The sequence below is a fragment of the Thermobia domestica genome, chromosome 7 (assembly GCF_964235325.1).
Source record: "Thermobia domestica chromosome 7, izTheDome1.hap1.1, whole genome shotgun sequence".
Taxonomy (NCBI): Eukaryota; Metazoa; Arthropoda; class Insecta; order Zygentoma; family Lepismatidae; genus Thermobia; species Thermobia domestica.
In genome coordinates, this window is record NC_137460.1 from 21,137,309 (window position 1) to 21,148,947 (window position 11,639).

At 35.2% G+C, this 11,639-nt stretch overlaps 1 protein-coding gene across 1 annotated transcript in view; it reads right to left on the bottom strand.

Annotated features, from left to right (window-relative positions):
- Hr39 (Nuclear hormone receptor FTZ-F1 beta) overlaps window positions 1-10,740 on the bottom strand; it is a 331,622-nt gene extending 320,882 nt beyond the window's left edge. Inside the window, exon 1 of the mRNA XM_081764182.1 lies at window positions 10,585-10,740. The gene's annotated coding sequence lies outside the window, so the exon portion shown is untranslated. The remainder of the gene's footprint in view (window positions 1-10,584) is intronic.
- Between the last annotated feature and the right edge of the window lie 899 nt (window positions 10,741-11,639).

Below are 11,639 nucleotides of genomic sequence, written 5' to 3' on the forward strand. Positions count from 1 at the left end.
AAATATGAGCAAAGAAAAAAAAAATGGTGACGGAACAAATTTCGGAAAGGAAAGGCATATCTTACTCTGTGGATAAAGGAAAATGAAATTTTTGACTTTAACGTCCCACAATTACGCTCTTTAGCATAAGGAAGACCATGCAGGGGTGCCCACAAAGGGGGGCTATGACGCAAACTGCGTCATTGAAATATTTGGGGAGGGTTAAAAATCTATATAAATATGTTTGAGGGAGTGTAAAAATTAATCGAAAAGATTTTTTTTTCATGGAAGAACATCTATGGATAGACAATTGGGGGGTGCGTCATCGACATAAGGGGGGACACCACTGAGACCATGATTAAAGTGAATGATAATGGAATAATTTGTGGAATGAGAAAGTGGGAGGAAACGGAAGTACCCTGAGAAAAACAACGGACACGATGTTGTCCACCACAAACTTACTTGGTCGGGATCGAACCAGGGACCCCATGCATCAGTGGTAAGTGCACTACCACTGAGCTACCATGCCCATTCTGTGAATAAAGGGCTACAAAAAACAAACATGTTGTTTTATTAACACGTGAAAATCGAGAAGTAAGAATTAAGCGCGAGTTCAATTTAAGAACCAAGAAGTATAAAGGAGGGAGTTCAGCCAATCGAAAAAGTCTACATGAATACCACAATATCACCAAATGTCACCATAATAGGACTGTGTTTATTTAGAGAAAAACCACAGCCCGGTATATGGTAACTCTCTGTTTCTACATTATTATCTCTTCAAGGTCGTCTAAAAGGAAAAATTGGAAGAGAAAAAAAATCCAAAATAGTTAACAAAGCTAGAAAGAAAATACACGAGAGCAGACCATCTATACTAAAGAATAAAACAAAGTGTCTACTAAAATTCCAAAATAAAATTTCGTGACCTTTTCTTTACCAAACCATAAAATTTCGTAACATCCTCAAGAGCGAATTAGGTCGAATTTTCATGCATGCGTCAGAGCCGCGCTTTTCTTTGCGATTTGCTAGCGTCTAAAGCCTACAATAGACATTTTTGGTGGTGAAGTTTGAAGTTTTATACAACAAAAGTTTCCAGTCTGTACTTATATTTGTACAGATAATAAAATCTTGACCCAAAAGCTAAATATAGTAAGTTTTTCTTAACTTCCATAACCATTTTCCGATTTCGTGGCCTTTCCTTGACTTTCGTGACCAACAGACTCTCTGTAAAAGTGACTAACTCATCAACGGCCAGAGAATACTACTAGCGTTACCCATGAGACGAGACGATAAATAAGGTTATCTTCTCTCGTCTCGATTCTCAAAAAGCTTTTCTGGTCTCGTTTTTGGAAATACAACTTTATGACCTACCATTTAGCTTCCGATGGAAGTATGCAGGAGCTTATAGTTCCACTACGAGGTGTACATGGCCTATATATATCCTACTTATATATAAAACTACATGAGCTGACAAATTATTGAGCATTTCCTGTAAGGCTACAATGATTAAATTTGGCATGATTGTAGATTTCCTGAACTAACCAACAGGAAAATTGGCAAAAGTGAAAATTTTTAATTTTGGGGGGGTCTAAAGAGGGGATGAAAAATTTCCCCATGTTATTTAAATGGGCTTTTTTTTACTTATAACCAGGGTGGAAAAAAGCATGATTTTTTAAAAAAAAATCATTTTGTTGATTTTTTTTATTTAAATCAAATCTTTCTCCTCGTATAATACAAGTCGCGAACTGAAAAAGAAACGTTAGGAATTAGTATTAAATTTCAATCATGCCATTTAAGTGAAAGTATTGGGGTTGAATTTTGAATTAATTCCTAATCGCTAACCTATTTCAATCCTAAACAATCTTTCTTAAGCATTAAAGTACAGCAACATTTATCAACATGACACTTTTCTTTTCACTAAAGCTACTGATATTTGGCAGGGACATATTTTTAAAAACTCGGAACTAGCTAGCGGCACGAAATACATATAAAGTACATAAACTTCGCCTAAAATTAAGTAACTAACTCTATGGCCTATGGAACCCGGAAGTTCAATGCCACATTCACAAAAGCTCTCCATTGACTTCTATCCTTAGCCAACTGGATCCAGTGTCTACTTTGTATTCATATTTCTGCGAAATCAATCTTAAAATTGTCCTCCCATTTGTGTCTAGGTCTTCCTAATGGTCTTTTTCCATTGGTTTCGCACTTAAAACTTTGAAAGTGTTTCTACTTTCTTCCATAATGGTTACATGACCTGCCCACCTGAGTCTCCTAGATTAGATGACCCCGACAATGTTTGGTAAACCGTATAAATTATGTAATTTCTCGTTATGAAGTTTCCGCCATTCTCGTTCCTCTTGGGTCCGAATATTTGTCTCAGGATCTTATTCTCAAATATTTTCAGTCATGCTCTTCCCTCATAGTAAGCGACCATGTTTCGCAACCATAGAGAACAACAGGCATGATTACCGTTTTATGTATTTTAAGCTTCAAATTCCTCGACAGAATTCGCAACGACAAGAGATTTTGAACTGAATAATAACACGAATTCCCTGCTTTCAGCTGACATTTATTTCCTTCGTAAATATCCTTTTCGTCTGTTAATATTTATCCTAGATATTTAAAAGTATTCACTTTATCAAAAGTATTATTTGATATTTTAACGCATCCAAAATTTGCCGTACTACGATTCCGGGCAACTTCTATGTATTCAGTACATAAACTTCGACTAAAGTTTTAATTGTTTATTTTACTTTATTTCGGAGAGGGGATCGGATCCCTCTAGATACGCCCCTATTACCTGGAAACAAAGAAATAGACGTGGACACAAAAGAATTTTCGTCTTAAATGTCCATGGTGATTTCCCCGTTGGAACGATTTAAAAACCATATGTTACGAAGAGAAGGAAGTAGGATTCACCCGCTCAAAACGGGATTTTCCCTACTTATCCTCTGCATGATACTCGTTTTCATATCGCGCTTACATACATTTGAGTCTCATTGTATTCTGATTATCATCTTCCATAATCGATATAATAGAACATAAACGGGATTTTACTTATCTTCACTTTAAATTAATTTATTTCGGAATTTGATTTAAATCAACGATTTTTATTTAAAGAATCAAGTGAGTTAAATCTTGATTTAAATCAGACTGATTTAAATCAATCCACCCTGCTTATAACCTCATGTTTTAGGTACTAAGAATTGGAATAAAAACTTGAAATTCTGTATGCTTGTACGTTTCCGTTAGCGTTACCTAAGTGAATCATCAGAAATAAAAATTTCCAACCGTAGAGTGGTTTTATATGGAACTGAAAAATCTTTCCCATGTTATTTATACGAGACGTCTTCTACACCTCAAAATGTTATGGCACTTCTGGCAGGATTAGAATAATGAAATTTGGCATGATTGTAGCCTTCCAGGACTAACCGACACTAAAATTGCCAAAAGTGAAAATTTTTAATTTTTTAGGGTCTAAAGAGGGATGAAGAAATAACCATGTTATTTAAATGGGCGTTTTCTTAGGAAACAAAAATATTTTTATTTCCTATTTCAACTATCTAAAAGATACGATAGAATTGTGGGTTGAAGAGGTGCGAGGCCGTAGGCCGAACAAAGACAGTGTGTGGGGGGACGAAGCCCCCGGATGGGCAGATTCAGGAAATATGTAGAGCAAGTTCAGGAAATTCACTGTTGATGCAAAGGGCGATAGATAAGAAATGCGAGGCCGTAGGCCGAGCAAACTCGGGAGATTGGGGGCAGAGCCCCCAGCTAGCCAAAGGCTAGTCAGTTATATAAAACTGAAAATGACCATGTTTACGACCTTATACTTCTTCAACCACCCGATCGATCTCGATCAAATTTTCAACATAGATGAGGTAAAGGCCTCTGATGGTTTTTATCACTTCACTCTGATGGTGCAACTTAGGAGAGGGGGAAGGTATATAAAAAACAATGCAAATTGGCCGATATTAGAGTCGAATCCATATTTTCGAAGTCGCTGACACGAACAGTGACATTTCCGATTCCGTTTAAGTCCAAATTCATATCCGCAACTTGGGAAAGGGGATATGGATATATATATATACATTCGAAAATGACTGACATTAGTGTCGAAATCATAGCTTTCGGGGTCGGTGAGATTAACAGTGACACTTACGATGCCGTTTAAAACCAAATTCTGCTCCCATTGCCCTTTATGTCCAAAATGAAACTATTCTCCCCGTGCGAAGAACGAGCAATCTGCTACTATATATAGAGGGTGTCTCAATTCCCTCACCTTAGGGCATCTCTGTTATCAGAGCTACAAAAAACTGTAAAAGGGGAAACCGTCTCCAAATATGACGTTTTCAATCAAAAATAAAACTTTTTTTTTTTTTAATAGGACGAGATGCTTATGCTGTACACTGTTTACGCGCCCAATGTTAAATAAAACGTTGTCATTTACCTGGAATCACAACATAAGTAAATGAAGCTACTGTCTATACTAACGTGTCGATGAGCAGCTTCCATTTAAAACATGCCCCCATTCATCATGTAACACAAACAGTGTTTGAGATCGAATATTTGGGTGAGCTATGTAATGTCCCTTACGAGACGAGAAATTTCTCGTCTCGTCTCGTCTCGAAAACAAAATGAGAATATTCATGTTTCCTGTCTTCTCTCAAATTTAAAAAGGCACATCTCCTCTCACGGGCAACATTACATACTACTACTGCTAGAAAACATGGAATTTGGGCACCACAATACGCCTGAGTGTAATGAAGACTCGAGTTCTGAACTTAATTAAGAACACAGGAGTACACTGTAGAAATACAAAGCAGGCTTCAACCGATCTTTTCTCCCAATACGTAATTTTTGGTGAAAGTGAAATTACATCACATTTCCTAGCAAAAAGAAATGATTACAGTAGTACGATAAGCCAGACACCCAGGTATGATCTTCGCCCAGTCGCCAAATTTGAACTTTTGAAATTCAACTTAGCATAGTGACATATTAAAAACGTTAGGTATACTTGAAACAAATAAGGAACATGTTGGCGAAGAAGTTAAAAGTAGATTGTTGTTCTACCCGAAGCATAAACTTATCTTCGCAACTAATATCGAACAAGTTACAATTAAAAATTGTATTGCCCGTAGTAAGTACGGAATTATGACAGCAAAAGTTGATTACTAACACAACGGGATAAACACAAGCTCAGTGTTATTTATCTATTTGTAATGTCTCAAATGCTCCGAGATTAAGGAAAACAGTGCTGAAACCTGAAGATGATAAACGGAATGGCGAAATGAAGGAATTCGAGAGAAAATGAAAGAATCCGGACAAAACACATGATGCTCATGGTGTTTGTCCATCACCAAGGCCATTCAGCGTAAGGTAGGATCGAACCCGGCATCGAATTGTGTTGTGATTCAATAAAGTGCCTGCCTACAGGTATTCGAAAATAGTGTTGAGTAAAACTTTTGGACGACCAAAAGGACAAATGAAGGAATTTAAACACGATATATATATATATATAAAACGAGATATTAGGTCTTGCTCACATTAACTGCACCCATTCTCAGTTGGTGAACATGTGCTCCACCCTCATTAGCCCATAAAGTTAAAACAGTCCTATGCATGGGCACCCGAAGAAAATTTTCTAGAAGGAGCTCAAACCCCTGGCTCCTATATTACGTTTGATATTTTTTGTGTATATTAAGAAAATCTTAAGAAATTTAATACTTTTACGTGATCCGGATAGGTTCGCCTTTCCCCTCCCCTTCGAGCGCCCATGGCCTTATGTACACGATATTCCATATTATGTTCAAACTTTTTGATAAAATTATACACAGTATATTTTTTTTCTTCCAAAAGCAAACTTCATTTGCTTAAAATCACAATAAAATACACTCAGTGTTTCGAGTTTCAGCATGATAGAATTTTACGCGACGAGGCGTTTGTTCCAAAGATATGAATGTCCTGTTTCCCGTATTAGAAATAATTTCAGAACTGAAATACTGGAGTTACAAAGAATAGCCGGTATGTAGCAACTGACAGGATTGTGAAACTCAACAACACTTATGGTACGGTAGGAAAGAAACTATAACAGCAGAAGTAAGGGGGTAGGGAAATGAATTGTCTTGTATTTAAGTAAATACTAGTTCGCATTCTGTTGTAGCCAACTCTCTATCAGGATATGGTTTATGAAAATATTCTGTTACTGCATACTATTTTATGGAAAGAAATGTTTTACCTAAATTATTAAATATTTTTGGTATCTACTAAAACAATGCTGTTTAGTGTTCTATTTATGGATACTTTTGTCCACCATTCGTGTCAGAGTCAAGTATAAAATTACACGAAGATCATGCACAAAAAAGGTGTGAATATCAGTGTACACTCATGTCCAAAATTACTGTCGGATATCTATAACTGTTTTCTTGTAAGAATATAATTTGATAATGATTTTGCAGGGCACTTTTAATACTGATACTATGTATATAATCGGGAAATGTATATTTGTGGTAAATTTCGTATGAAAAGAATTATAAATACGAAAATTACAATGAATAAAACCAAATGTTGCTAAATGGTCAAGAAAGTTTTATTTTCGTTCTATTGTTCTTATATACTGCTCTTTTGACATGAAATTTGCCACCTACATGTCTTTGCCGATTATACACATACTAACATTATAAGAAATACCGGGCGAATTCGTTATCAAATTATATTCCTATAGCAATATATTTATTGACATGCGACAATAACTTTGGACATAAGTGTACATGACATAATTGCTGTGAATCTGGTGGAAGTCGGTGTTAGAAATCGACCTATTGGTTCCAAAGCAAGCTTCAAATATATATGTTCAAGAGTGGACTGGCCAGTCAGGTACAACGATATTTTTACACTGATTCTTCCTTTTTTTATAATAATAATATTTGAGCCATCAATAATACACTACGTCCCTTAGTTTGATTCTATTTATTTTTATTCTATATATATTTAGTTGTCCTGCCAACCACGTATTGACAATCTCATTATTTAAACATTTCTTTCTCTTCTTCAGATAGTAAAAATATCAGCCAGCCTAGTACAAATTTGAAATATCTTATGGCTCAAAACCATAAAGAAAGACATATTTACAATAATATACAACGTACCGTTGTACAGGCAAATGGACAAGTATCCGTGTGATCTCTCCTCCCCAAATCAATTTAATAACGAAAGGAACATGAATTAATTTCCTTTAGATACTTAAATTATTTTTCTGAAATAATCTGTGCATGCTGGGAATGTTCGTTGGTAATAACTTTTTAAGGCGGGTGTAAGGCTGGGTAACCAAGTTACAACTATATTGCCGGGGCGCAATGGTTATCTTCTATAACGAAACATCAAAGTTAAAATGAAATGAAAGCTTTCGGTTTAACATCCCATGAAGTTATGGCCATTTAGGCTAAGGGCAATAGAACGATGATATAAAAATTGGTAGAATGTAAATGTGGAAGAAAGAGGGAGTACCCTACAGAATCTACGAACACGATGGAACATCAAATGAAATAGCGCTTTGTTTGAAGTATGTTTATTTAAAACTATGTCTTACGTAATAGTTAAAAACCTATAAGGGTATGGACGTAAATTCGAATGTCTATAGCAAGACATCTATAAATGACAAAATGACATAATATTCCCCTCTCCGACCAACTGGTATGATGCCCTACCAATACCTACCATCCTTTTCTGTACCACTCCCCTTTTCGTGCCGTCAGTCCACCTTAGTATATATTTACATACTAAGATAGATACTCATTGAAATCACATACACCTCCTTTTCTAAAAACTGTTAAACTATGAATCTGCAACTGAATCCGTCGCATATCACATAAATAAGAACTACAGAAATAATGTTCATTTTAAACAATAAAATTCATAGTAAAAAAACAAAAAATAAATAAATAAATAAAACCTAGTGCTGTTTCAAGTGGTCGAAGGAACGACACCGAACCACTAAAAATCCACAAATACATGGGAGGATGAGTGCACTGGGAGTACAACAACCAGTCTATTATAAACAAAATAATTTATTATATTTACAACTAGTCTAGCTTCCCTGTAACTCAAAGTTCTTCGCACTGAAGTCCATAGGTAAACGAAACCGAATCGAGATTATCAAATCAAAACACTCCAATAGTACGATCATTGCTACAATACCTCCTTGCACTTAAAAAGACATATGTCCTTGTACCCAAATAAACTCACATGCTTTATTTATATATATTACAAAGAGCAGTAATACTTGCTTAAGTGTTTTGATGATTTAACTTCACATTATTTTAATATCTATAGCCTACCTGTTTAAATATAATTCGCAATACAAGTATATAATGGCTCAATCAATGTATTACGAAATGTAATAGGGGCTTTCCAAACCACTTCCGAATATAAAAACGCTTGTATAAATTCTAATTACGGTGAGCCAGAATTTTTTCCTAATAATTCGTACTTCTTTTGATAACTATAGTCTAATTTTTGTTACGTTAGGTTATACGTGGTTATGCTGCACAGTAGGATCTCGATTATCCGCACAGGCGGAGCTGTTGGGGGGACTGACCCCAATTTTCTGATAAAAAATAAAAATACCTCCTATAACATCCTTTAATTCTCATTTGTATTTACCGCGCGCCCCAGCAGACAAATGGTCTGACCCCCCTTCCCCCAGGAGACAATTCCTAACTCCGTCCATGATTATCCGACAAAGTTTCCGGGCTATTTCTCGGCCTCTATTCAACCGATCTGTTTCAAATTTTGGAGGATATAACTAGATGACCTTAGAAGCTTACTCTTAAAATTTTCTGTAAATCGATTATATAGAGGCTGAGAAATATCTCGAAAATTGTGTTGGATAATTGGGGTTTATAATGTATTTACCTTCATGGTTTATATCGGTCCTCCGCAATTAGAATTAACTCGAACTCTTTTCGGTTCTTAACTTTTTGTTGAAAGTAATACTGACTTTCGAGCAGATTGAGTACAATACAGTCTAATATAGCTACAAATACACTGTTTTTGTTTTCTTAGTAAAACTGTCTTAAATGTAATTATTTGGCGTGCTACTCCATTTTGTGGTATGATATATGAACTTCTCCTAGCAGAAAATGCCCTATAAAGAAGGAGTTGCATTAATGGGTGCAGGCTGAATTTAGGAGAGCTGAGTAAAAACAGTGTGTGGATATACAGCATAAAAACAACAGTGCATGAAACACGAACCAACATCTGATAGTTGGCCACTAAAAGCATGATTAGCTACGTAACAGAATCAGAGCAGGAATGCTGCGAGGGATGGTAGCACGTCCATACATAACAGGCGCGTCAGCGACGGTGAATATACACATAAACGAACATAGGGGAAAACATTTCCTGTGGCATAAAAATACGCATCTTGAGTATGGCAGAGCTTTGTAACACTTCTATGATAACTTTGTACACTACCTTCATATAGTATTTCACTTTACTGCGCGGTAAAAGACATACTTTCTTAGTGGAGAGGCATGTATTTCTACCTTATTATGCATATGAAAAGTAAAATACCGATACATTTTGATTACCGGTACCTACACAATCTTATTGTGAAATCATTACTTTCGTAGATTTTACGTATTTATGACCACATAAAATGAGACAGCACCTCATTTTGGTGGTAGATTTCCACGGTGCCAGGTATACTTGGAAAATGATATTTATGTTGTAGTTCAGGACGCTCCTTCAGGCAGGAGAGTAACACAGAACGTTAGGGCCCCGAACTTACACGAGCGAGTGCAATTAGAAGCCAGTGAGCATTAAATATCCTACAGAAATGTACATAAAGTCTCAATGTGTATATACTGTTTCCGTTATGGAGAGTTAAGTTTGCATTTCTAACACAGCTTGTATTATATCTACCTTATTTGATATTTATAAATGCGACTCTCACTACAAAAAGTTTCTTAGACTGACTCAATCTTCATGAATAAACTTTCCCCTAAAATTGGTCATTCTGCACCGCAATTTCTTTTAAATGTGCGATTGTTTTCTTGCTTGAACAGTAAATTAATGTCTATACACGATTATGTATCTTTGTTTACCTACGATCGAGTATTTCTTTTTATAGCAAACAAAACTCAAAACATACTGGAAACATATTATACTGACAGAACTCTTCTGCATACACTTTCGCGCGTGAAGTTAAAAAAATGTTCACCGATTGTGAATTCCCCGTCACTCGGTGGTGTTCGTTTATTACCTAGGTTTTTTTGTAGTAGTCAATGCCCCAGCGGACAAAACAAGAAACCAAAACAATGTTGTTGTTTTTTATTTTTCAGTTTCTCCTGGACACAATTACTTGATTGAAATAAGAGGACGTTCTTTTAACACTTTGTGATAGAACTCTTTTGTTTGTATTTCATAATTTAAAAACTACAAACAAAAAATATCTTTATTCAAAGACAAGTCACTTCACGTTTTTTCCTTCAAAGAAAAAAGTCAAGAAAGCATGACACAAAAGTTTTGGCAAAACTAAATATTCATACTTACTACATGACATCGGTATATTGTGAATTCATGCGCATATACTAATTAACTTACCTTGATTTATATAAGTTTACTGCAGACAAAGTATATACACAAATATACAGCTAAATCAACATTCACAACAGCTAACAATAACACACGTAGCACACACCTCAACGTCGCACACCTTGTTTTACAGTACATTGACGCCAGGTAGCACCACTGTACAGTCAGAAAGTCGAAAGATTCTTTTTCTCTTGTTTGGAAATAGCAAGGTCACTTGAATTGCAGCCCGTATAACTTCCAGGCGTTTCAAGACTGCCGAAGCTCAGAAAATTGCCTCTCCGGTTCTGTCCTTTTAAATGGAAGATTATTATGCTAAATGAAATAAAATTAATCTTTTGGGAAAAGAAATCTCAGTTCACGAATTTCAAGACATGACATTCGCAATTTTAGTGATTACGAAAGTAACTCCAGTTTTGCAAAATTCTTTTTAAAAGTTGCTTTTTGATTCATGTAACAATTTTCCAGTATTTTCAGTACTCATAATAAAGCAGCACTTAAATTATTATTTTCTGCAAGAAAATTTGTCCAAATTATACTATATATATGTTACATATGGAAAGTATAAGTGGATAGTTACAAATAATTTTAAAATTATACAAATCTTAGGCACATATGTGCATATTCAAATAGCTTAATTTAAAACTCCTAGTACGTTCGTTCAAGATAAAAAGAAACGTATTTTATTTTTAATGTTTATTTTTTTAGATTCAATAGAGTAGAGCCAAATAAAGTTAAGTTTACAACACATTTTGTATTGTTTTGTAAAATTCTTTAAACTTAATCACACAATTTTTCACAAAAATATTTTAAATTTTCGAATATATACGTTCTACAATAAACAAAATATATAATTTTACTTGCTTATTATCTAAAAGGAAAAAAACATTCAATATTCAGTGCTGTAACAATGGGCGGTGCAAGCGATGCAACGCACCGGGGCCCCCAAGTCTAGGGGCCCCGTCGAGTCGAGTTACTCAGTTGGCCACTGAATACTTATATTTTATTACTCATTTCTTATGTGTGAGAGAAAATGTGTCAATTTTAAAATTGCCGGCAATTTTAGT